This window comes from Emydura macquarii, unplaced genomic scaffold (assembly GCF_026122565.2).
Source record: "Emydura macquarii macquarii isolate MOO-44397 ecotype Brisbane River unplaced genomic scaffold, CSIRO-AGI_Emac_v2 contig_1477, whole genome shotgun sequence".
Lineage (NCBI taxonomy): Eukaryota > Metazoa > Chordata > Testudines > Chelidae > Emydura > Emydura macquarii.
This window is the reverse complement of record NW_027131614.1, coordinates 16,985,525-17,009,655: the sequence shown is the minus strand read 5'-3', so window position 1 is coordinate 17,009,655 and position 24,131 is coordinate 16,985,525.

Sequence of the window (24,131 nt, the reverse complement as noted above, 5' to 3'; positions counted from 1 at the left end):
GAGAATGAATGCTCTAGGATTAGATTAGATTTTGTTAAAGTGAACCTGGGGTCAGAATTGGTGTATGTTTAATTGATCAACAGCTGTAATAAAATGGGCAAAGTTTAAGACTGACTCATCAGCTAAATCTATATAAAAATTAGAAATTGCACAGTATTGCTACAATATAGAAAATCAGACATGTTATAAACTATGCATCCACTGACTGAATCTATTTGGAAAAGGAATCCATAGTAATAGAAATCGGTTCTATTATGGAAAAGTGATAGGAGGGTCCATCTTGCAAAGGAGAAAGAAAAGCAGGGTGAGATGAAAGGCTGAAAGCCATTGAGGACAGGAGCAGTTGTACGCCTTAGAGTGTTACAGGATGTTGAAGATGATCTGTGAATTTGCAGTTTCTTCAGAGCAGACCCAAGCCTCCCGTTTGAGGAAGATTAAGAGGAAGGTTTTTTGCAACCAGAATGCCTTGGCATCTGCTAGTGTTTATCACAGAAGCCACTTCCCTCCTGAGTGTGTGAAACTTAGATGACTGGGATTTCTGCATTTGTGTCTCAAAGCTAGAGCAAAATTTGAAGTCCACGAAATTGAAAAACTCTTTTCCAGTCCATATGCTCTTCTAGATTAAACCCTTGTAACTCTGACATAGTATGCACCCAGAAGAGAAACACTGGGCAATGCATCATCCGTTGTCTCTTGGATAAATCAGTAAGAAAATTGATTTGAAATAGGAATCTCATATATTTCCTTATACACAATTTCTGCTTTTTGGTTAAATATCTTGCTTGGGCCAGGATGTTCTGTCACACAGAAAAAGGAGTAGTATGGGCAAAAAGGTGTGTTAGCTGCATTAAATTAGCTCATATTAAAAAAAATAATTACAAAGCAGCATTATTTTGACCTCTAGACATTCCAGTGTGTTCTGTCTTCTCAGTGGGCCCTATTCCGTGAAGCATTGGTCAACTTCAAGTCTCACTTGACCACTTCTGTAAGCTCGCTCGGACCAGGATTGCCTTTACCTTTGTTTCTTGTACAGTGCTGAGCGCATTGTTTGCATTGGACAAATAAATAATTGTAATAGTTAAATTGCACAAATAACAGCAGGCATAACAATCCAACAGGAATGCTTTGAGATTTGCTACAGACAACTCCTGAAATTATGGCAGGGGCTAAAAGTAACGGGAAATTCAGCTACAGGCCTCCACAATAAATAGATCTCCATCGCAGTAGCAGTGCTGCCCAGGAAACGGATGCTACAAGCAGCAAATATGTGGAACACCCACTGAGGGAGCAGAATTGCACAGCTGCAGTTGCTACAGTACCTGTGGCTACTTGCTAGGGTATGTCTCAGTGAGTCTGTGTCATGGCTGGGGTTCTCAGATCTCAGAACCCGATTCTGCCAGTGAGGTGGTGACCCTGCCCATTTCCCATGCTGAGTCTCTCATTGTCCTCTTGAGGACCCCCTTGTTAACATTGACATTGCATCTATCCTTACCCATATGTACACTTGCTACAGCTGCCTTACAGCAATCATTGTTATGTTTACTGCATCTTCTTTGAGCCAAATAGCCTGCTTAATGGGAATCTATGCCAATTTAGGCAGCAGTAATTTCTATTTGATTGTAGAAATTTCTTTTTGAATTTTCTCTGGGATGTGATATGACCAGGAGAAAGGGTCCTATCCATAAATTCCTCTCAATTTTCATGGCTCTGTTTTTCATATCTAGGACTTCTCTGCAGGGCCTGTCCAGACCTAGAGGATCAAAATCTTTGTTACGCAAGAGGCACTTGTAAGAGAACACAGCTATCAACTTCAGACACAAACAAACAGGCATCCACACAGCTTGAGTTTCATCTTTGTCTTCCTTGTTTACCAAGGACACACATTCTAGAATGCTATACAACACACAGACACCTAGTGGCTCAATAATATATTCCAAGTAAACATAATTACAATATCCATGCAAACTTTTCTCAATTTCCTCTTGGTCTAAAAGCATCATGCTCAGAATACTTAGACTTCTGCTGCTTTTGAGTATCTTTTTTAAATAAGTTCCTTCATTTTGGCCCATTCTGTGCTGTGGAGACTTTAGGATACCCTTGCCTCCTGTGTTTCTGGGCTGACTTTTTTATAATTCAATAACGCTGGGTTGGCTAAAACATATACTATGAAATCAAGTGGTTCAAAATGCTGAAGCACGTTCGCTAAATCACTCTCTATAATTTCACTGTAAGCCTCATGCACTGGGTAATCGTTACTGTCTTCCTTTCCAATATTAGATTCCTTTCATGATTTTTTGTGTTTGTTTTTTATTTGTCTCAAGTAAACATTTCCTTATCTGTGTGAGTTACTGCAATTTTCTAAACCCCAACTAAACCTTTCCCCTACTTCTGACTTGCTTTTTGCTCAATCCATATTAGACTGTTCAGTTAAAGAGATCAAGCCTTTCTCTAATTATGATCCACAGTCATGGAATTCACTTTCCACTGATATTCTTCAATCCATCCAGGTTAAACACACATTTTTCAAAGTTGCTTTTAAATATGTCATATAAAATATTGATGACATGACATACTGTATGCAACTGTATGTATTTCACTGTGTTACCATATCTTTCATCTGTTTTATATTCAGCACTGTCAGATGTTTACATGGGAGGCACTTTAAAAAGCTCTGTTTGTAGTGTATATTTATATTAAAGCCTATGGGAAACAGTGAGCTTTACCTCTGTGTGAGATTAAGATGTTTTTGTCTCTGCCACAGAAATCATCTGAAATAATGAATACATGCAAGTCCTTTTGTGCTTCTGAAGCTTCATCCTTAGAAAACTCTTTGCTTTATAAATGCTGGAATATATGGTAACAAAAGGTGTCTATTGCATGTGGGATGCAATGCAGCTTCTCAGGTAAAGCTTTATTTATTGTCTTTCTGGAGGAAACAAAGCAGGAAGTAATGATGGGCAATGGACATGGGAACTGCCATGTAAGTCTTGTATTTGTAAAAAAAAAAAGAGCTCCCAACCACAGGTTTGCTGCAAAGACGGTGACTTACTAAGCAAATTATTCCCCCCTCCTCCTGTGATATTCAGAGGTTTGAACATCTGAAAAAATATATATTATAGGCAGTGGTAACCGCACCTTTATTTAGTTTACCCAATACTTCCCATTATAAGGCCCTAGTTTCTGTTGCTTATAACATTGCCAAAGTTAACCTATTTGGGTTGAAATTGGGTGTCTAGCCAAAAGAGTTCAGTTGTTTCTGAGTGTAAGGCTAGGGGAAAATTCATTATTTTGCCCAAGTTAAAAAATTCTGGTGACCTTTTATTTGAGAAGCTTCAGCACCCCCCTTTTTTGTGGCAGGGACTTGAAATTTGATGGGGGGGCGTGGCCTTTGTGTCAGGGATGTGGCTTTTGGTGTCCTTGTGAAATCTGCATAAATTTGGCCAAGTTATAACACTTTCAAAAACTGCTGTTCATGCATGTTCCGAGACTTCTTAGAATGTAGCAGCTAAAATCTCCAAGACTCTGTGTGCACTGGGCATTCGCCAGCCTGGGTCAGAGCATGATTTTACAAGCAATTGCAGCTCTGGGCTGCTCTAAGTCAAGCCAGGACTGGACACCAGAACCAAGAGCAGGGAGCCTGTCTCTCCTGTGCTCTCAATGACCCCATGTTAGACCCAGCAGCGTGGAGAAGGAAGCTGCCTAATTTGAATGAAGTGGGGACAAAAGCATGACTGGGGGAAGAAGAGTAGATTGGGACAAAAAGTCTGGGGAGGAAACTGGAACTGGAGTCTGTTGTGACAGAGAGGGAAATGGGGACTGGAAATTGGTGGGGATACTGGGAGCCAGGATATAGAGACTGGGAGCTTGAGGGAGACTGGGACTGGCTGGGCAAAGAGACTGGAACTGGGAGCCCAGGGGACACTTGAACTGGCTGAACAAGAATATTGGGACTGGGAACAGAAAAGAGAAACAAACAAAGGGGGGGCCTAGGAGACAGTGAGTGAGGGAGAGACTGAGACTGAAATCAGATGAGGAGTTGGGGCAAGGGAGAATGGGACGGGCTGGGCAAGGAGACTGAACGAACAACCATAGAGCAGAGGAGAGACACATCTGATGAGAAGCTAAGGTGTCAGGGGAGGACTCGGACAAGGAGCTGGAGCTGGGGAGAGGGGATAATGAGATTAGACAAAGAGCCTGGGGAGGAACACTAGTACTTGGAGTCAGGGGGAACAGGAAACCAGAGAGGCGTAGAGAAGAAGGGGTGCCTGGAAGCTAAGACTGAGAAAGAGACAGATAGGATGAAGAGAAGCACCCACAAGGAAATTAGTAAATCTGTCTCCAAAGCAGGGTTTGAATAGTGTGTGGTAAATAAGGTCTCGGGCCACATACTGAACAATAAGGAGAAAACAAAACATTGAATAGCTGCTCACTACGTCAGCACAGTCCATCTTGTGCACTGAGTGAGAGAGGAGTCCTGAGGAAAAAATAGTATCTGATTATGTAATTAAACACAGTATCATAATGCCTATGCATGGGGAGGGAGAGGTACTTAAGATTGCACAGGCAACCTTAATTCTAGCATTTCCTAACTTCTGAGTGCTTGACTTTGCAATCTTTTAATGCAGTGTTTTTTTGGTATGCAATATAGATAACATTCTATATAGACACATACACACTGTTTGTGCATTGTCCACCATTCCCATGTCATGAGATGTGGTGGGAATTCTTCCCCAGCTGCCTGACATGCAATCAGCAGGGCAGGATTGTAAGGGGCTCACCCATCCCAAAGACCAATGCCTGACTGACAGTTCCATTGTGGAACTCAGCCAGGGAGGAAAAAGCCATCCAGCAGGTCAAAGATTTTCCTCTTGCCACACTCCCAAACCAAACATTGAGCTCCCTCCTCCTTCCCTCTTTCCCCATCGGACAGTGAGGGAGTCCCTCATTTTTACAAGCAGGGAAGTCCTTCCTTTCTCCTGCTGTGGTGTATGTGACAATCATGGGAGGAATAATTTGTACAGGGTCACTGCCTCCACAATAACCTAGTAACGGTGTCATGCTCTCCAGGTACAATCAACCAATGAGAGTTTGATCTGATGCTGTAATGCTTACAGCTTGATATGCTGTGGTAGAGTTTTGATGGGTGGGGTTTCTAAAAGACCATATAGTTCTGGAAGTCACCCTCTCCAGCATGCTTATGCAGCATCAATTAAGTCCAGTTTAATAAACTCTCAATAAAAACTATTTTTCTAAGTTGCATCCTCATTTTTAAGCATTTTTACACTAGCTCAACACATCTACAACAATGGTGGGCCACCAGTTACCTCTGGAGGTCAGGCGCACACACAGACACACACCAGATAGTCCTTTCTGAGGCAGCTTGTATGACACCTGAGCCTGTTCCTCTTCTCCTGTTGGGGTTATATCAGCTGAAGGGCGATAAAAATTCCTGTGGGCTATAGACTGGGTCAAGGAAAAGAAATTTCAGCCACCAGGCGAGAAGTTCAGTTGAATAACAGGTTCTTCCTCACACTCCCTGGGTTTTTTTCCCTTCCTCTGCAGCATGTGGCACGGGTCACTTGCTGGTGGATTCTCTGGGGGATTCTCTGTACCTTGAATTCTTTAAACCATGATTTGAGGACTTCAGTAACTCAGTCACAGGTTAGGGGTCTATTACAGGAGTGGGTGGGTGTGGTTCTGTGGCCTGAGTTGTAAAGGAGGTCAGACTAGATGATCATAGTGGTCCCTTCTGATCTTAAAGTCTCTGAGGCTATAAGTCTATGAAATTTCAGCCCCCAGGTGATGGGAAGGTCAGTTAAACAAAAGGTTCTTCCCTACACACTTCCCAGCCCAGAGTTGGGTTTCTTTTGGTTTTCTGCAACAAGACTAACTTTCTCTGGAGGCAGTACAAGGTTGGTTTTGGATCATTCTAGGGATCTTTTGTCCTACGATGCAGAAATTTTGTCTCTGAAATTATTTTATGCCCAGCACCCTTAACTCAGTTTCAAAGAAGTCTTTAAAATTATACTGAGCGCCATAAATATTAGTCATAGATCCTTAATATATTTAAGTGTTATACAGCAATCTGGATCAGAAACTTGTGTAGTTTTTAAAAGGTGGTCAGATACTGTCCTCAGGACACATTTATTAAGCACTATTTTTTCTTAGAATTTTTCAAATATAACCATAGGCACCCATTCATGTAGAATTCTCAGAGGCCTGCTGTTATCTATAGAAGCTGTGTGTGCAGACTGAGGGTAGAATAAGACAGGGAACCAGTTCTGCAAGCTTCACACCTGCAGAATTCATATTGAAGCCAGAGAGATTTATCCAATTTAATTGACCCAAAGGAAAGCTTTCTTAACACACAGAAATTGGTTTGACAATTAACAACCCTCTATAATTAGGACAGGTATGATATGTGACCAAGTTTGCTAGTAGGAGTAGGTCACAAATACAAAATATGGTTTTATGCAATTGCATTTTTATTTTTTTCTTCAAAAGTCTAACCTTCAAAAATAAAAAAATGTTGACGAGCCAGGTCTGCTAAGCACCCTCCTCCCCTTTCTCGGCTGTAGAACTTTTATCATTATGAGCATCGATGTACAAAGCAATGCAGCAAAATACAGTAAACACAGGAAGGGAGCACAGGAAAGGGAAATAATGGATTTTTAAGGGAGACATTACCTCATTTGCTTTGCAATGTATTCGCTATTTCACAGCCAGGATAACATAGTACAGCCCAAGATAAGGAACACATTTTATTTGGTGAACGTATATAGCTCAAATTTCATCAATATTTGTCATGTTAATATTATAGAGTCATCGGCTGATATTCAGTAGTTAACATGTAACGTGCCAATGAGGAAAAATCTACAATCAGCTTTCTTCTGAATGAGCTAAAGCTGGACCCAGGAAATCAGTGAGTTCAGAGCTTGGTTAGTTTCCTTTCTGGAGGCTTCCCTCCACACCATAAAGGCTAGAGATCTAGGACCGGATCCCCAGTTGCTAGAAATTGGCCTGGTTCCATCAACTTCCGGCCCCTAATTATTTTTAAAATGAAAGCTGAGATATTGGAGCACAGCAGTAGCAGTTCACTGGCAACTGTCTAGCAGATCTAATCCAGCCCTGCAGGGGGAGGCTGCTTCATGTTTGCCAACCCTCACCCTTTTCCCTGGAGGGGGAGTCAGAGACTCTACCCTCCCTGACAGATAGAGTCTCCTCAATGGAGGAAGGATCTCAGGCAAATATTTTGTTGTTTCCAGTGGTTGCTAACTGCTGCTGTAGATAGTGGGAGTCGCCGTCCAAGAGAGGAGGAAGCAGTGGCAGCAGACGCTCGAGTGGCTCCTTTGTTAGTAGAGTGGTAGGGGTAGTAGATGCTCAGGTAAAAAAAATTGGGGGTTGGCAGCACGTTTAACCCTAAAAATTCAGGGTGACATTTTTATTGGCACAGAAGGGGAGTTTGGCACCCAACTCGTCTTTGAAAATCTCACCCAGTTACTAGTTATAAGGCATTGACTTCTTGTATGCTGAAAACAAATGGACAATTTCCTTTTAAGTTCCTTGGCGAACTTAAACGCAAAAAAGAAGCTTACAAGAAGTGGAAGCTTGGTCAGATGACTAGGGAGGATTATATAAACACTGCTCGAACGTGCAGGAATGAAATCAGGAAGGCCAAAGCGCAATTGGAGTTGCAGCTAGCAAGGGACGTGAAGGGGAACAAGAAGGGTTTCTACAGGCATGTTGCCAACAAGAGGAAGATTCGGGAAAGAGTGGGCCCCTTAAAGAATGAGGGGGCGACCTAGTGACGGAGGATGTGGAGAAAGCTGAGGTACTCAATGCCTTTTTTGCCTCTGTCTTCACAGACAAGATCAGCTCCCAGACTGCTGTATTGGGTGGCACAGAATGGGAAGGAGGCGAACATCCCGCAGTGCTGAAGGAACGGGTCCAAGACTATTTAGAAGGATTGGACATACACAAGTCCATGGGGCCGGATGCAATGCACCCGAGGGTGCTGAGGGAGTTGGCTGAGGTGATTTCAGAGCCATTGGCTATTATCTTTGAAAGCTCGTGGCAACAGGGGGAGGTCTCTGAGGACTGGAAAAAAGCAAATATAGTGCCCATCTTCAAAAAAGGGAGGAAAGAAGATCCAGGGAACTACAGACCGGTCAGCCTCACCTCAATACCTGGAAAAATCATGGAGCAGGTCCTTAAGGAATCCATTTTAAGGCACTTGGAAGAAAGGAAGGTGATCAGGAACAGTCAACACGGATTCACCAAGGGAAAGTCATGCCTGACCAACCTGATTGCTTTCTATGATGAGGTGACTGGCTCTGTGGATGTAGGGAAGGCGGTGGATGTGATATACCTTGACTTTAGCAAAGCTTTTGATACTGTCTCGCACAGTATTCTTATCAGCAAGTTAAAGAAGTATGGGTTGGATGAATGGACTATAAAATGGATAGAGAACTGGCTAGAGCATAGGGCTCAACGAGTAGTGATCAATGGCTCCATGTCTAGCTGGCAACCGGTCACAAGTGGAGTTCCCCAGGGGTCTGTCCTGGGGCCGGTTTTGTTCAACATCTTTATTAATGATCTGGAGGATGGGGTAGATTGCACCCTCAGCAAGTTTGCGGACGACACTAAGCTGGGGGGAGTGGTAGATACCCTGGAGGGTAGGGATAGGATACAGAGTGACCTAAACAAACTGGAGGATTGGGCCAAAAGAAATCTAATGAGGTTCAACAAGGACAAGTGCAGAGTCCTCCACTTAGGAAGGAAGAATCCCATGCACAGCTATAGACTGGGGACCGACGAGCTGGGCAGCAGCTCTGCAGAAAAGGACCTGGGGGTAACGGTGGATAAAAAGCTGGATATGAGTCAGCAGTGTGCCCTGGTTGTCAAGAAGGCTAATGGAATATTGGGCTGCATTAGGAGGGGCATTGCCAGCAGGTCACGGGAAGTGATTATTCCCCTCTATTCGGCATTGGTGAGGCCGCATTTAGAATACTGTGTCCAGTTTTGGGCCCCCCACTACAAAAAAGATGTGGACAATTTGGAGAGAGTCCAGCGGAGGGCAACCAAAATGATTAGGGGGCTGGAGCACAGGACTTATGAGGAGAGGCTGAGGGAACTGGGCTTGTTTAGTCTGCAAAAGAGAAGAGTGAGGGGGGATTTGATAGCGGCTTTTAACTACCTGAAAGGGGGTTCCAGGGAGGATGGGGCTAGGCTGTTCTCGGTGGTGGCAGATGACAGAACAAGGAGCAACGGTCTCAAGTTGCAGGGGGAGGTCTAGGTTGGACATTAGGAAAAAGTTTTTTACTAGGAGGGTGGTGAAGCACTGGAATGGGTTACCTAGGGAGGTGGTGGAATCTCCATCCTTACAGGTTTTTAAGCTGAGGCTTGACAAAGCCCTGGTTGGGATGATATAGCTGAGGTTAGTCCTGCTTTGAGCAGGGGGTTGGACTAGATGACCTCCTGAGGTCCCTTCCAACTCTAATATTCTATGATTCTATGATTCTATGATTATGAGCATGTGTCACGTCTGCTGCTTATTGCATGTCGTCTGTACATTTGTTGCATGGTATCGTATGGAAGACAGTTTTATTTATGTCTGTGTCCCCTCTGTGTGATAGCGATGGCTTCTGTTATGTGCATAAGGTATTGTGTAGCATCCGCTCTGCTTCCCCACCTGTTTGGTCTGCTCTATCGTTCCCAGCTGCCCTAATATGCGCATAAATGATTGCGAGACTTCATACTGTTTATGCAGCAACTATTCATTATGTAGTGCTGCAAACCTGGTTCAAATGTACATTTTGACACTGCGCCTAGCATAGCATGGAGATGCCTTCATGACTGATGATTCGCCAGTCTACTCCTCTGTATTAACCGCTCTTTCGTGAGCCCTGTGTTTTCATCTCCATTGTGCCCAGGCATGGGGCTCACCATCTGTGACTGAGCATATTTCTGCTCACACAGAACCATGCTCGAACCTGTCCTCTCAGTCCCTGGCTCCAGCACTGATGATGCAGTGTACAATGTTACCTATATAGATCAAAGCCACTTCTGACAGCTTTATTTTACCTGATATTTTCAACTTTTATATCCATATGCCGTTGCGGGGATCATAGGCAGCAGGTTTCATTTTTCTGGCTATGCTTCTCTTTCCAAAAGCTACACCCTTCTTCCCTGTGTGGACTGGGCTCAGACACCAGATAGTGCTGCCCTCACTACAGTACCTTGTGCTAAGGGGCAGCACATAAGTGCACTAGTTTTAATCTAACTTGCCCCTTTCATCAATGTGCAGCACCATGTACAACCTCTCCCTTCCTTGTGAATCACACAGTGCATAAGTGGATGAAGTCCTGTAATTCTTCTGTGTGAGGGTAGAATATTTCTCTGCAAAACTTTACTATTAGTAGAGTAGTTTCTGCATAGAAAATAATCTAGACAATTCTGTTCATTTCAACATCAGATAATTTTCCATATTTTAAAAAGAATCCTAATAATGCAAATTGCATTCAAATAAACTATGCATAGAGGTTTAAGGGCATAGCTTTTATAAGGATGGTGAGGGAGATTCAGGCCAAGTTCTTTCCATTCCTGCAATTATTTCTGAAGCTGTTTAAACTTCCCCATGAACAAACAATTATTTTATTAACGTTGTAGAATTCATCCTTGATCTTTCCTCTACAAGAGAATTTTTGGTTAGTGCCAACACGTGAAAAGATACTAAAGTAAAATAAAAAATATCTAGTGTCCAAAACACATTCATTTGACATGTGTGTGTGAGTATATTCACATTCAAACTTAAAACTAGTATTATTTGCATCGTAGGCAGCTGCAGAGTGCTACAATACAGAAACTGTATTATGTAAGTAACAGTCATTATAATGTAAAAAGATAACAGCAGTGACTTAGAAGTTTTTAATGTGTTTTCTTTTTTTAATGTACAGCCCATTCCCAGAATTTCACTGGATCATGTGGACAGGCCAACTGTCACAGCTGTCTATCAAGGCTGAATTAAATGAAGGCAGACAATACAGGCTTTGTGGTTAAACTGAAGCAGCAGTCTCAAAAGTTTCCATTTCTCATCCAAGGGCACTGTGGGAGCATTGTCTTCTCCCTTTCTGAAAAGAGAGTGGAACAATTATGTTACTGAAATTCCTCCACAGTGGGTCTGAAGGAGTGTTTATGTCCAGCTAGGGAGACAGGGGAAACTGAAACAGGAGTTTAATATCAGCAGATGGGGACAGTTGCAGGGTATATCCTTCAATGACGTGATGGGCTGATACTCACTTACACCAGTGTAAATCAGAAGGAAATTCACTGAAGGCAATGTCACAAAACTGATGTGAGTAAAATCAGAGCCATGCCTGATACTTCTGTGTAAGTTTCCCACAAAACCTACTGAAAAAGATTAAGCGTTTGTTGATCTGATTTTTATAGCAGCTACTTCTCTTTTGTTTCCAGGAGAAGCTGAAACATTTAACAGAGAAGGAAAAAAAGTCTACAGGAACATTTCAAAACGTTAAGCATATTGATAAAATACTACCATCATCATAACTTCAAATCTACCTGATGTATAAATTCTAATGCTATTCCTAGCAGTTTATTGCCCAGCTGGATCAACCGGAAAATTGCTGCTAATGTGCATACTATAAACGGTAACTAGAGAGATAAATGGAACTACATGGCATGGATTCAGGGGCCCAACTGTATGAAGTGCTGAGCACACTGGCCCATCAGTGTATGCTTGTTGAGAATACTGTGTAGCTTGCAGGAGATGCTCAGCATGTTGCAGGCTGAAGTTCAATTTTCAATTAATAAGGAGGTTCATTTAGTTCTATCCTATAGACATACCTAGGGTAATGATATTAGTATTTATTATTTGTATCAAGGTAGCGTCTAGGACCTCAGTCATGGATCAGGATCCCATTGTGCAAGGTGCTGTACAAACACATATCATCCATATTTTTCCAATCAAATGACCTATGAACCTCAGGAAACCAGCCACTGAGATTTCCTCTGCACCTGCCCTGTCCAGAAATGGCTGGTGTGAATGTAATGGGATTTCATTGTATTTAACAAATGACCTCACATTAATGTCAAAAATACCACATCTAAATATGGTGTATGTAAATATAGATGTAAATAAATACATAAATAAATAGAATGTAAATGTGGTACCACATCTAAACATGGAGGACCAAGTGCTGAGGTTTGAATGCTCCTCTGAGAATGTATTGGCTTTTAGGCAGAGCCTTCTCCTCTCTGGAGAGCCCCTCCTTCTTTAAGGGGTCCTGGGGCAGCAACTCGTGGGCAGTACGGTTATGATGTGGCTGTCCTGTCAAGGATCAAGGAAGAGATGCAAGGAGCTAAGGGGCTAATGTGGAGGAAACACAAAGGCATCTATACAACTATCCCCATGGTTCCAGGTTATGCCCCAATATTCTCACATCTCTCAAGGAGTCCATGGAGCTTGGGGACAGTCCCAATGGAATGATCTGAAGTAAACTCCCTGATGGCAACCTTCCAGAGTTTTCCTCCCCCTGGCTTCCTCCATTTGGTGTGTCTTAGACTGCAAACTCTTCAGGAAGTGGCTATCTTGCCAAGTGTATATGCAGTGCCCAGCACAACACAGTGGCACCCACAGCTTTGCACATGGTACATACCACTGACAGGGGTATGGCCACCAAGAGTTGGGGAAAGGAGCAGTTTGCCCCAAGCCCCACATTTGAGAGGGACCCCACAATGAGTGGTGTTGTGACCTGGGGCTCAGTAAAATTTGGCCTGCCAGCCCCTCCATCACAATAGAGGGGCCGCTGGGCCAAACCTGAATGGTTTTGTGTTAAATTAAAGTGAGAGTGGGCCATTTGTGTGTACCACGTGCAAAATGTCTGAGGGTGCCCCAACAATGGAGCCCTGCTACTCATTGGGGCCATAACCTGACATTATTTTAAAAAATAAATAACTGTTATTGTTGGTATAGTTATTGAGGAGGGCTATTGGCCATTTAGGGCATAATCCCTACACCACTGATGTGAAAACATCAATAGTCTTTGGATTGGGGCCTTAGTTTACGAGTTCTGGACCACAGTTCTCAAAAACAGCTGGAAGCTTAGATTTCTAAGGCTCTATGTAGGCAAACCTATGTTATGACAAACTGATGCTTTCTCAATCTCAATTAGTGCTAAACTAATTAACAAAACTGTTCTATACACTACAGTGAGTAGTATCTCTCTTCTCTCTTGACTAATCCCTCGTGTGATGTAAGGGTGATTGAGAATCTAATTACTCCTTAATTGAATGCACACGATACATTTTTCACTAGTTCAAGCTTAATGCTTTTGGTCCAGAAATCAAAGTCAGTGAAATTATGTTGAACTGTGATTTGGGCAATGATTGTATTAAAGGAAGGCTTGTGGTAAGGAATCTAACTATGCATAAATGTGAGGATTTTGTATTGTGTTTCTTAAAGAAATATGTAAAGTATTGTGCAATAAAAGATTAATTTAGTTGATTAATAGTTATTATTTATGTTTACCCTTTATTCTTGTTTCAGGCTAATTTTACTACCATGTGATATTAAAAGTGGTAGTGTTCTATTAGAAATATGTTGCACTACAGATAAATATTGTACAACATCACGCAAGCCAGGCCAAAGATTTTTATCAGCTAAAATAACTGCTTTTTTTATCTGTATGAAAGGTGTTTGGGGAAAAAAAATGTGTGTGTGTGTGTGTGATAATCGGAAAATTTCCCAGGTGAAATGTTTGTTTACGGTGTATGCCCTTAATCCTGCAGGCTGCTTTCCATGGGTGAAAACTGTACCCACATGGGGTCCCATTGACTCCAGTGCGGTACTATGCAGGTAAGTTCATAGACAGCAGCTTGCAAGATCAGGGCCATAAACTGTAAACATTTTACCTGGGAAACTTTGGGGGGCTTATTATTAGAATACCACAGTTTAAAACAATTTTAAAAGAAGTAAATATTAACATATTTAAATAACCATAGAGAGCCACTGACAATTCATTCCAAATTCTGAAAAGCATTCTGTTTCTAAGCTAGTTCTGCTGATCTCTTATTGCAAAAGTCAGTCCTTGCATTAAAGAATGTATTGCTTAGGAAATAACAAAAACCTTGTGGTCAAAACTGTGTGAAATCACAGTGCTCCACCCCATGGGTAGTTTTTGTGTCACAAACATAGGATAGTGACGTCAGATAGGAAGTTAGCAGCTGGGACAGATTCAAACTGACTTGTTAAGAAGCAAAGATCTTGGTTTCATGCAAATATCCCTAATAATAAAATGAAAAGGGAAGAAAAACAGAGAGAAGACATCAGCACAATTTCAACTAAGTAGATCGTTTTTCAAAATTTTCTCTAAAGCATCCGCGGTTCTTCAAAGACAAAGGTCGTAGGGCTAGCATCTATGTGCTGTACAGGGAGTCAAATAGTGTGAGGAACATGCTCAGGCTAATCCAGCTGGCAGGAAGGAAATAAAATATACCATGGAAGCAGGACCAGGCCAGGACTACTGGAGGGAATCAAAGTCTCCTTTCTTCTATGGTAATAGAGAAAGGCTTTAGGAAGATGTCAGTATCCCATCCTGTCAGCATGCCCAGCCCCCATGTTGCTTTTTTCCGTGCCTCTCTCCCTGTACCATATCATAACTCATTACTCCACATTTTGCTCACTGTCTCAAGCTCTTCCCCAAACAGCGGGTCTGGTTTCTTTCTGCCTGTCCAAATATCATGTCAGGTTAAACTCATCCCAATTAAAACAAAAAATGCCTTGTGATTGGGTGTGTCACCGCCATGATTTTAAATGTCTGTCAATGGGTAAGGAGCGTATACCTATCTAGACTTTTGACTACAAATGATCATTATTCTGGATTTTGGGCCTCTTTGAAGAGATGGCACCTCCAATGCCATACTTGGGATACAGATTTAGCAATGAGTTAAAGAGAACGGGGTTCACTGAATCACCAACATACTTTCCTGCAGCATCTTGGATGTTTCTTCCAAGCAAATATGATAAACTTTTACAGTTTCTGATACTTATTGAGAGTAATTGACTTATTACTAGAGTTAATGGAACCTAACCATGGAGTTAGGGGCTATTCAAAGTGTCAGGATCTGGCCTTGTAGATCTTTGATAACATCTAAATGAATAAATTCATCTCTGATTCTCTTGAGCTGTGAAATACACCCAAATATATTAAATAAATTACAAATAAGTTCTGCATTTTATGTACTGTTCCATATTTCATAAATGTTATTAGGTATGAAATATTAGCAATAGTAAATATAGATGGTATTTTATTACTCTGATATAAAGTCAGAATAATAAATGATACACTTATTTTAAACATGCCAAACAACTGATGTTTTTTTTTTAATGGCTACCTCTTTGCTTGTCAAGGGTTTATTTTTCTAGACATAAATTATAATTAAATAATTTTAGTTAATGTGAAAGCACTGAATTAAAAATTAAAAAGTAGAGCATGGTCTTGTTCAAGTTCCAAATGGGTAATTATATTCAGCCTACCTAACATTCCCACTGGTGGTTTCAGCTGGATAAAGCACAGTATACGTCACTTCTTTCCTAAACGGTTGTGTAGTGTTGCTATGTGGGGTTAAAAAGTTGCTGCATGTCGTTTTAGAGGTGACTGCACTTTGAAGGATTTCTTGTGTGCATATGTGTATGTGTGTGTACATACTTATGTATTTGCATGTCCATCAATTCTAAAATGCTTCATCCTTGAGAGCTGAGGTGCTACATAAATATAATGTATTATTATGGTTACTATTTAATAACCTGAAGTCTTCTGCTTATTTTACAGAACAGGTACACTTCTGTCAGTAGCAATTTAAGCTTTCTGCTACTCTGTCTCAACCCTGTTCTGCAGAGACCTTATCTAGATGTGAAGGATCATAATAGCACAGTCTCAATGTCCCTTTAGTTCTTGGCTTCTCTGCTGAAATTGGCAATAAATGTGCCACTTACTGCTTTCTGTGATGATGGTTTTTATGACATGGACTCTTGTCAACAGGGAACTAAGTGAAATATGATCTGGAGTAAATATGTACTAGTGACCTAAAGATAACCAATTCTCTAAGCCATCTCCTGATTTTGTTTAGCTTTAAAAATAAAACAAAATATATTTTGTTGTTGTTGTTGTTGTTGTTAAGAATCTAAAAGATTTTGACATCCTATGTATGTACCTCTTTAGCTGTTCTCTTTAGGGTATTTATAAAGCAGTTCAATAACGGGTTAAACAAAGACTATTCCAATAATGTGCTCCTTCTGAAAATGTAACTCCAGCTCAGAGACTATTCCCTCTTCTTAGGGACTGATCATACTCAGTGCTGACACTCTGGCCCAGATCCAGCAACACAAAGTCTTGGAAATGTAGGTCTGAAAGAGATCTTGAGAGGTCATCTACTCCCTCCCCCCATGCTGATACTGGTTTAAGTATACCTAGTCCTAGACCAGAACTGACACATGTTTGTTTAACTTATTTTTAAAAACGTCCAGTGACAGGGATTCCACAACTACCTTAGGTAACTGCCAGTGCTTAATTACCCTTACAGTTAGAAAGCTTTTCCTAAAATCTAAGCTAAATCTTTGCTGCAGACTAAGCCAATTACTTTTTGTCATACCCACAGTGGACTTGGAGAACAATTGATCAGTCCTCTTTCTAACAACCTTTTCCATATTTTCAGGCTGTTATGTACCCACTTAGTCATCTCTTCTGAAGACTAAACAGGCCCAGTTCTTTTAGCCATTTCTTACAGATCTTATTAGTATTAAACCTCTTATTATTTTTGTTGCTCTCTTCTGGACACACTGTAATTTGTCCACATCTTTCTTAAGGTGTGGCACGCAAAACTGAGGCCAGCTGAGGCCTCATCAGTACCAAGCACAGCAGAACAACTACCCTTGTCTTACATAAGCCACTCCTGTTAATACATCCCATAATGATATTTGCCCTTTTCACAATAGCATCACACTGTTGACTCACATTCAATTTGTGATCCACTATAGTTGCCAGATTTTTTTTGGCAGTACTTCCGTCTAGCCAGTTCTTCCCGATTTTGAATTTATACATTTGATTTTTCCTTCCTAAGTGTAGAACTGTGTACTTTTTTTAAATTGAATTTCATCTTATTGATTTCAGACCAATTCTCCAAGGTACCAAGACCAGTTACTGTTCTAATCCTGTCCATCAAAGTGCTTGCAATCCCTCTCAGCTTGTGTTATCCACAAATTTTATGTGTTCGCTCTACTCCATTGTCCAAGTCATATTTAATAGTATTGGACCCAGGACTTACTTAAGCACACATTCTAAGCATGTAGGTTGTCCTGTTGACTTCAGTGGGACTAGTTCTGTGCTCAAAGGTAAGCATATTCTCAAGCACTTTGTTGAACTGGGGCCAGAGTACTGAGCCCCATGCAGTAGCCTTTACAAAAGGAGGAAACACAACACTAGATTTTGGCAACACCTAGTAGAGCCTTTTTTAAAACCTGAAACTTAAAAGTAAAACTAGCCCTTTTTTACATACTGAACCTTAACCAGTGGATACAATAAGAGGAATTGAAATGGCTGTGATGAAATGTCATTAGTTAAAAAACAGAACAAGGTTTAAATGTGCAACTCTTCCTATTTCTTCACGTCTAAGAAATCAATATGTAAATTTCGAACTAACCAATGTTGACAGTGTTTCTTAAAATCAGGAAAAAGAAAAGAATGGTAATAACATCAGAATGATGAATGACTGATGAAAGCTTGTTCCAGCTACTGTATCAACATAACGGAAGAATAAAATCCCAAAGGGTTGGAATTTCCCCAGGGCAACTACTTTGTGAACCTCAAGAACCACAAAGGCTTCTAGTAACTAGGAAAAAAAGATACTTATTGATTGGTAATGTCAGCATCCATGAAATGTCAAGTTTGCAGAAATCTGTCTCAGCTGTTTACTAAGAAGCAACAAATTAACACAATCGTGGTTTCTTTAATTCAGTCTCATAATGGCAATGCCTTCCTGCATTGCTGCATTATGGCTTATATCATCCTTTGCCTGGATTTCCATTCCACTGAACCTTTCTGCAATGGCCTGTGTAAGGGCGGGGTCTAGATGCACCACTCCAGGGCACCTCTCTTGCTCAAGCAGGGAATCATTTGCATCACTTGTTTACTGGGTGCAGACTATTACAATGTCCTCTCCCCTCACTCCGACATCCTGCCAACTCTACTGGCTAATATGGTAGGGGGTGGCACCAAGGCTCCACACACTCTTTGCCCCTGTTCAGAAGGGGAAACACCAGGCATGCAGCTCCTACTTCTCCCCACACTGAGTGTACGTCGTCCCGTCCCCCCCCCCCCCCCCCGCCTCTCCATTCTCCTGTGAAGCCATGACAGGGCCAGGCACAATTTCACCCAATGATATTTTAACACCTACTATTTATTTTTCCTGTTACATCCATTCCGTAGATTGGAACACTGGTGATTTTATTAATAAAATTATTTATAATCTGAGTTGTTTTCTGTTACTGCAATAAAGGCTGGTGTCCATTGGACAACCATTCAGTGATTAACATATTTAGTAATAGTTAAGGCTGAGTACATCAGCATTTCCATTATAAATCACATGTTTCCAGGAGCTTTCAAATCAGTCATAAAAATCTGCATAGGCTGAGACTTGGAGGGAAAAATATTATTATATTTGAAGACAATCAATTGGATTTAAGGCTACAAAATAAAAAGATTTTTGTCACTCCTATAACTGCAAAAAATAAATTTAAAATTAAGTACTGCATGCCCATTTATTAATTTTTTCAGAGAAAAAATAAACTAAAATGTGTTCTTGCATCTGCAAATATTTTGCCCCCAGCAATTTTTTAGCACATGAATTTAGGGCCTGATCCCATTGCACTCAATGGAAAGATTCTCTTTGCTTTCAATGGCCTTTAGATCAGGCACTCCTGTCCTCATCCTGCACTCTCCAAATCTGTGGGAGGTCTGCCATTAACTACCATGTTAATGTCATTAACTACATTAGTCAATTACAAGCATAGGCCCCAGTTCTGCAAGATACTTAAAAATGTGTCTAACTTTCCACTGAATTCAGCGTGTTTAAAGTTAGACACACACTTAAAGACCTTGCTGACTCAGGTCTAGAATGCTCAGCAGCTTTAGGAACAAGAATTTAGGGTACATCTGAACTGCAGCTAGGCGCGTGCTTCCCAGCGTGGGTAGCCAGACACACGTTAGCGCTGCTCAAACTAGCATGCTAAAAATCGCAATGTAGCCAATGGTGGCACGGTGGCACTCAGTATAGCTGCCCGAGTATGTACCCAGGGGTGTAGGTGGATTTGTCCTCAAGCAACCAGCCTGAGCTATGGTTCATCCTACCCCCAGCTACACTGCTATTTTTAGCGCACTGGGTTGAGTAGAGCTAGTGCATGTCTGTCAACCTGTTCTAGGAAGCATGCTCCCAGCTGCCGTGTAGACATACCCTTACTGACTATTCAGGTAAGCTGCACTGATATTATGGAGCAAAAGCAGAGCAAAAGGCATGTCTATCAAGTCAGTTGCTGACAAAATATCAAAGAAAATAGAAAATGAAAATAGAGGGTAATAGATCCATAAGATATCATACACAATGCAACCTCCAGTCAAAAATACACTACTGAGAAAGCGCTATCTGTACATCAGATAAACATTAGCCCATTTCTGTGTTAGATCATTTGTGTGTTACACTCACACACTGAAAAATCATCAGTCAGGCCCCAAATGACTGTATAAAATCATGCATTTTAAAAAATAATAAATTTGAGGTTTTTATTTGGCCTTCTAGTGTTGCAGCATTTCGGGTTTACAGTTTGTAGCTTTTCTCTGCATCTCTGGGGGTTGGAAACATACTTTTTTCTAAAGAAAGCTGAGATTAGCAACTAACAATCGCATTCCAGCAGAGGGGGCTCTAGGAAAAAACACCAAATATTGCAAGACGTGCAATATCGGTCTTAAAGGGCTCACAACACTGCTCCTGTTTTCAATAGTTCAGAACTTCCTGAAATGAATTGCTACTGAGCTGAAAACTGCTTGTGTGGTTTTTGCCCCAAAGTTGTTTTTTAAAGAAAAGTTTTAACAGAAGCTGTGGATTTTTTTTTTAACTCCTGCATGTCTAAGGACACATATACCGCAACGAGCTTTTCCTGCACTAGCAATGTTGCAGATTTCAGAGAGACTGAGAATAGAAACAAGACTTGTAGGCTTTGAGGATGGCATGGGGGCTACTTGTTGCTGCCAGCTGTAGGAGAGCCAGGTACTGTTGTGTGAGAGATCTGGCTGCTTTATGGTCATGTTGACAATATGGTTTCACCTCAATTATTTGGAAACCCTTGAGACAACATCTTTTCCCAGGGGGAATGGCAGTTCAGAAGAGGGTGCCCAGCTTCTGGCAACATGACATAATGAACTCCTATCTCAGATATTAATACTGTCTGGTGCTGGTATTAGCTCAGTATGCTAGACTGAAATGCTAGACTCTGAGCATTGAGGTGTAAGCAAGGTCTGAGTGTCTGAGTGGCCCTTCCCTTGCTCAGCCAGCTGAAAGGGGGGGTCACTTTATTTGCATGGGCTCTGTATCTGCATAAGCCCATCTAGGTGCTGAACAGCATGATGGGAAATGGTCAGTTTTGGCTAGTACTGGGTTACAAATCACTGGAGTGGTAACTGCAAGGGTAATGAAATGTTGTCTCCCTAGTGTATAAACAAATGGCAGCAGAAATGTGCTTAGTCTGTTTTGATGAAAGATTCCCTCACATCTGAACAGAAATCAGCAAAGGAGGCATTTGGATGCCAGAGAGTGTAAAAAAAAAGCAGGAAGGAGGGAGTTACTACCCTGCTGAGACTTCAATAGCCCTGATAAAGGACTACCCTCAGCCATGGACTGACTATTTTCTCTAGCTGTTAAAAGGTAGAATTAATATTCCTTTTGGAATCTTTTGTTTTATTAACAAAAGCAAAGACGTTGCTCCTGTGTCTATTATCTAATGCAAAGTATAACGTGTGATATAGCAAGAGCAGTAGGAGAGTGATCTATTTGTAGTCCAGGAAGTGCCTGCCACTGCTAAAGGCCCCTCCCCCATCCTAAGGGGAGGAGTCACTGGACCCAGGAGGACACAACTGATTTCATGGGACAACTAATAAAAAAAAGGGAGCGGGTGTGGGGGTCACAGGGTCAAACGAAGGGAACCCGTGAATGAAAGCTGACAGCCAAAACTCACTAAGAGCTGAAATCACTAAAGAAACTGGGAAACTTCAAGAGTCTGACGGGAACCAGCAGGGGGGACTCGGCGACACCCAGAGGTGGCGGAAGCCAGCAGCAGTTGGTTGCCTGCACATGCAGCAGAAGGGACCAGTCAAGCCCGCACCTGGCCGGTGGCAGGAGCCAGCAGAGAGGAGTCACCGAGAGGTGGACTGTGCAGCTATGACAGTTAGTAGGGCAGGGGAAAGAAAGAAGGGAGAGGCAAAGGACACGCCCCATGCTGGCGACGCTGCCCATGCATTCTGGGGTGAGGTGGGTACGGCTCATTGTGTTCATGAATTCTGTGTGCACTATTTGCCCAAACCAGTGCTGTGTTACTTCCTTTTATTAAAAGGTTTACCTTTTACACTCAGACTCTGTGCTTGCGAGAGGGGAAATATTGCCTTTTGGGGGCACCTAGGGGATAGTGTGTGATTTCCCAGGTGACTGGGTGGGGGCTCGAGCCGGTTTGGCGTTGTATCATTGACAGGAACCCCTAGAAAGGTTACAGAGGGATAACACTGCCTGGGTAATTTTCACTTTACAGAGCTGCTAGTGGATTACTGAGACTAGAAGGAGACTTGCAAAAGAAACTATCCATTTATTTAAAATGTGGATGAAAAAACCTAACAAGAAATATGTTCTCTGTATCGTCTCTTCCTTCAAGTTTTGTAGTTCATTAAATCCACTTCCATATATATATATTGCCATCATTGTGTAATACATTGTTTGATGATAATCACAGAGAGCTTTGCTCAGCTCTGTGAAGATTTCAGTCAGTGTTGAGGAGCAGATGTTCTGCAAATTTATGAATGTGACATACACAGACCCCACATCCTGATTCACTAGGAAACAATTAAACCTTTCAAGCACCCTCTTCTTTTCCTTGCTGCACAATACATTCGCCTGAATCATTTGGCTCCTCCTCACCCGGAAGGACTGGTGAAGTCAGGAAGAACTTTGATGTTACTGGAGGGGGCCTCTGTGTTCATTGGCAGCAAGCCTGTTGCCAACTCATGCTAGCTTGAATTATGGGAGAAAATGGTTAGTTCACCTAGTTATAGGAATACAGAAAACCCTGCGTGTTCAGGGTCTGCCAGCCTTTGTAGATATAATATGTAAGGCACAGTAAAACTAGAAATATATATGAGTGGAAATATCCCTCCAAAAAGTAACCTTCCCTGTGAAAGCAGGGAGAGCTCCCTCCCAGGCCATTGTGTAGATGCCACTTTGTGAATTATTGGTGCATACCGCTGGGTCAAAGAGATGGTGCTATCATTAGCATTATTGTCTGTTCTTTTACGGTGAGAGCTCTATTACCTCCACAGCTGCTATTGAGTAGAGCTGGTCTAAAGCTTTTGGCAAAACATTTTTCTGTTGGAAAATGCTGTTTCAGCAAAACTGAGTATTTTATTTGCAAAATGGTTTAGATTTTGACCCCAAAAATGGTTTTGGAGAAAAACTGTTTTGAAAATGTCAGAACATCCTGTTTTGATGTTTTCAGAATGAAAATTTTCATTTCAAAATGACTTTTTGTTAAGGAATTTACTTTATTTTGTATAAAAATAAATAAACAGGGTAAAAATCAAAATGAAAATTCTGATTGACCTGAAAAGAAAAAAATCAGAATTTTGTTTTAGGAGAGATTTTGAAATTTTGGCTTTTCATCCCAATTTTGGATGACTTTTTTTTCAAAATCTCCAAATTTTTCATGGGATTGAAAATCGATTTTCTGATTGGCTCTAATAATATTTCCAGGGGGATCCAGCCAGCATCAATACAGTTCCTATTGATGCTACACTGTCACTGGGGAGAAGGAAATGCAGAGTATTAGCCATCCCGATGTGATGGCTCCTAGCTCTACGTAGTAGGGTAGATGCCTTCCCCATGGATCCCTTCAACTGCAGGCCCTCAACCCCTTCCACAAGAGAGGGCAGTGACAGGACTGTACAAAGGGAACATAAGAGTTTCCTTCCTTCTTCCCCTCTTCTCACTTCTTTCTCTAGAAAGGGGTGATCTAGGCTGGATTGTGAAGAGGCGGTTGTTAGCCTTCATAGTTCCTCAGAGACAAACTCAACAGTGCGGATATACTCTTCCCCCTTGATTGGCTTGATGTCATCTGGACTAATGCATCCAAAACTGAAAAGAAGTCTGCCCTTAGCAAAGGGCATTTCTGATAAATAACCCAATCAGGTGTAGAGCCAAGATCCATGTCTTCTGTAGACTTATAAAATGCCCAGAGCCACAGACCTTTCTCAGTACTACAGAGTCCTTAACTAGCGTAGCCCTACAGTGAATACTAGCATTTTACATATAAAAATCCATTATTTGAAAATTGAAACTGCATTATTTTGTGAAGCAAGGCCAAGGCAAATCTAATTATTTAAAGCCATTATTTGTCAGTGTTGACAAATGTAATAAAATTTCAAATATAAAAGCAAAGGGGGAAGTTTTCAGATTTCAATTCCAATAGTTTTAAAAGAAACGCTTTCATGCTTAAAATTCAAAGTCAGCATGTAAAGTAATTTCACTGTTTCAGAGACCTGAATTACCTGCAATGGCCTCAGGACATTATTCACTCACTGAGAAAAAAAAATGTAGTTAAATATTGCGGTGATTTTCCTAAGTAATTTTTATGCAGGAGACAAGTTGCTTTAAATCACCCATTTCAAGATTAAAATGATGACTTTTGTGAGTGCAGAGATTCATGTAATTGAGGTCTGAGTGGACTTAAGGATGTGTCCAAAAATTAAATATGGGAGAGTGGAAATAATGCTGACAGAGGGAAAAATAATTCATTTTCACTGTTAAAA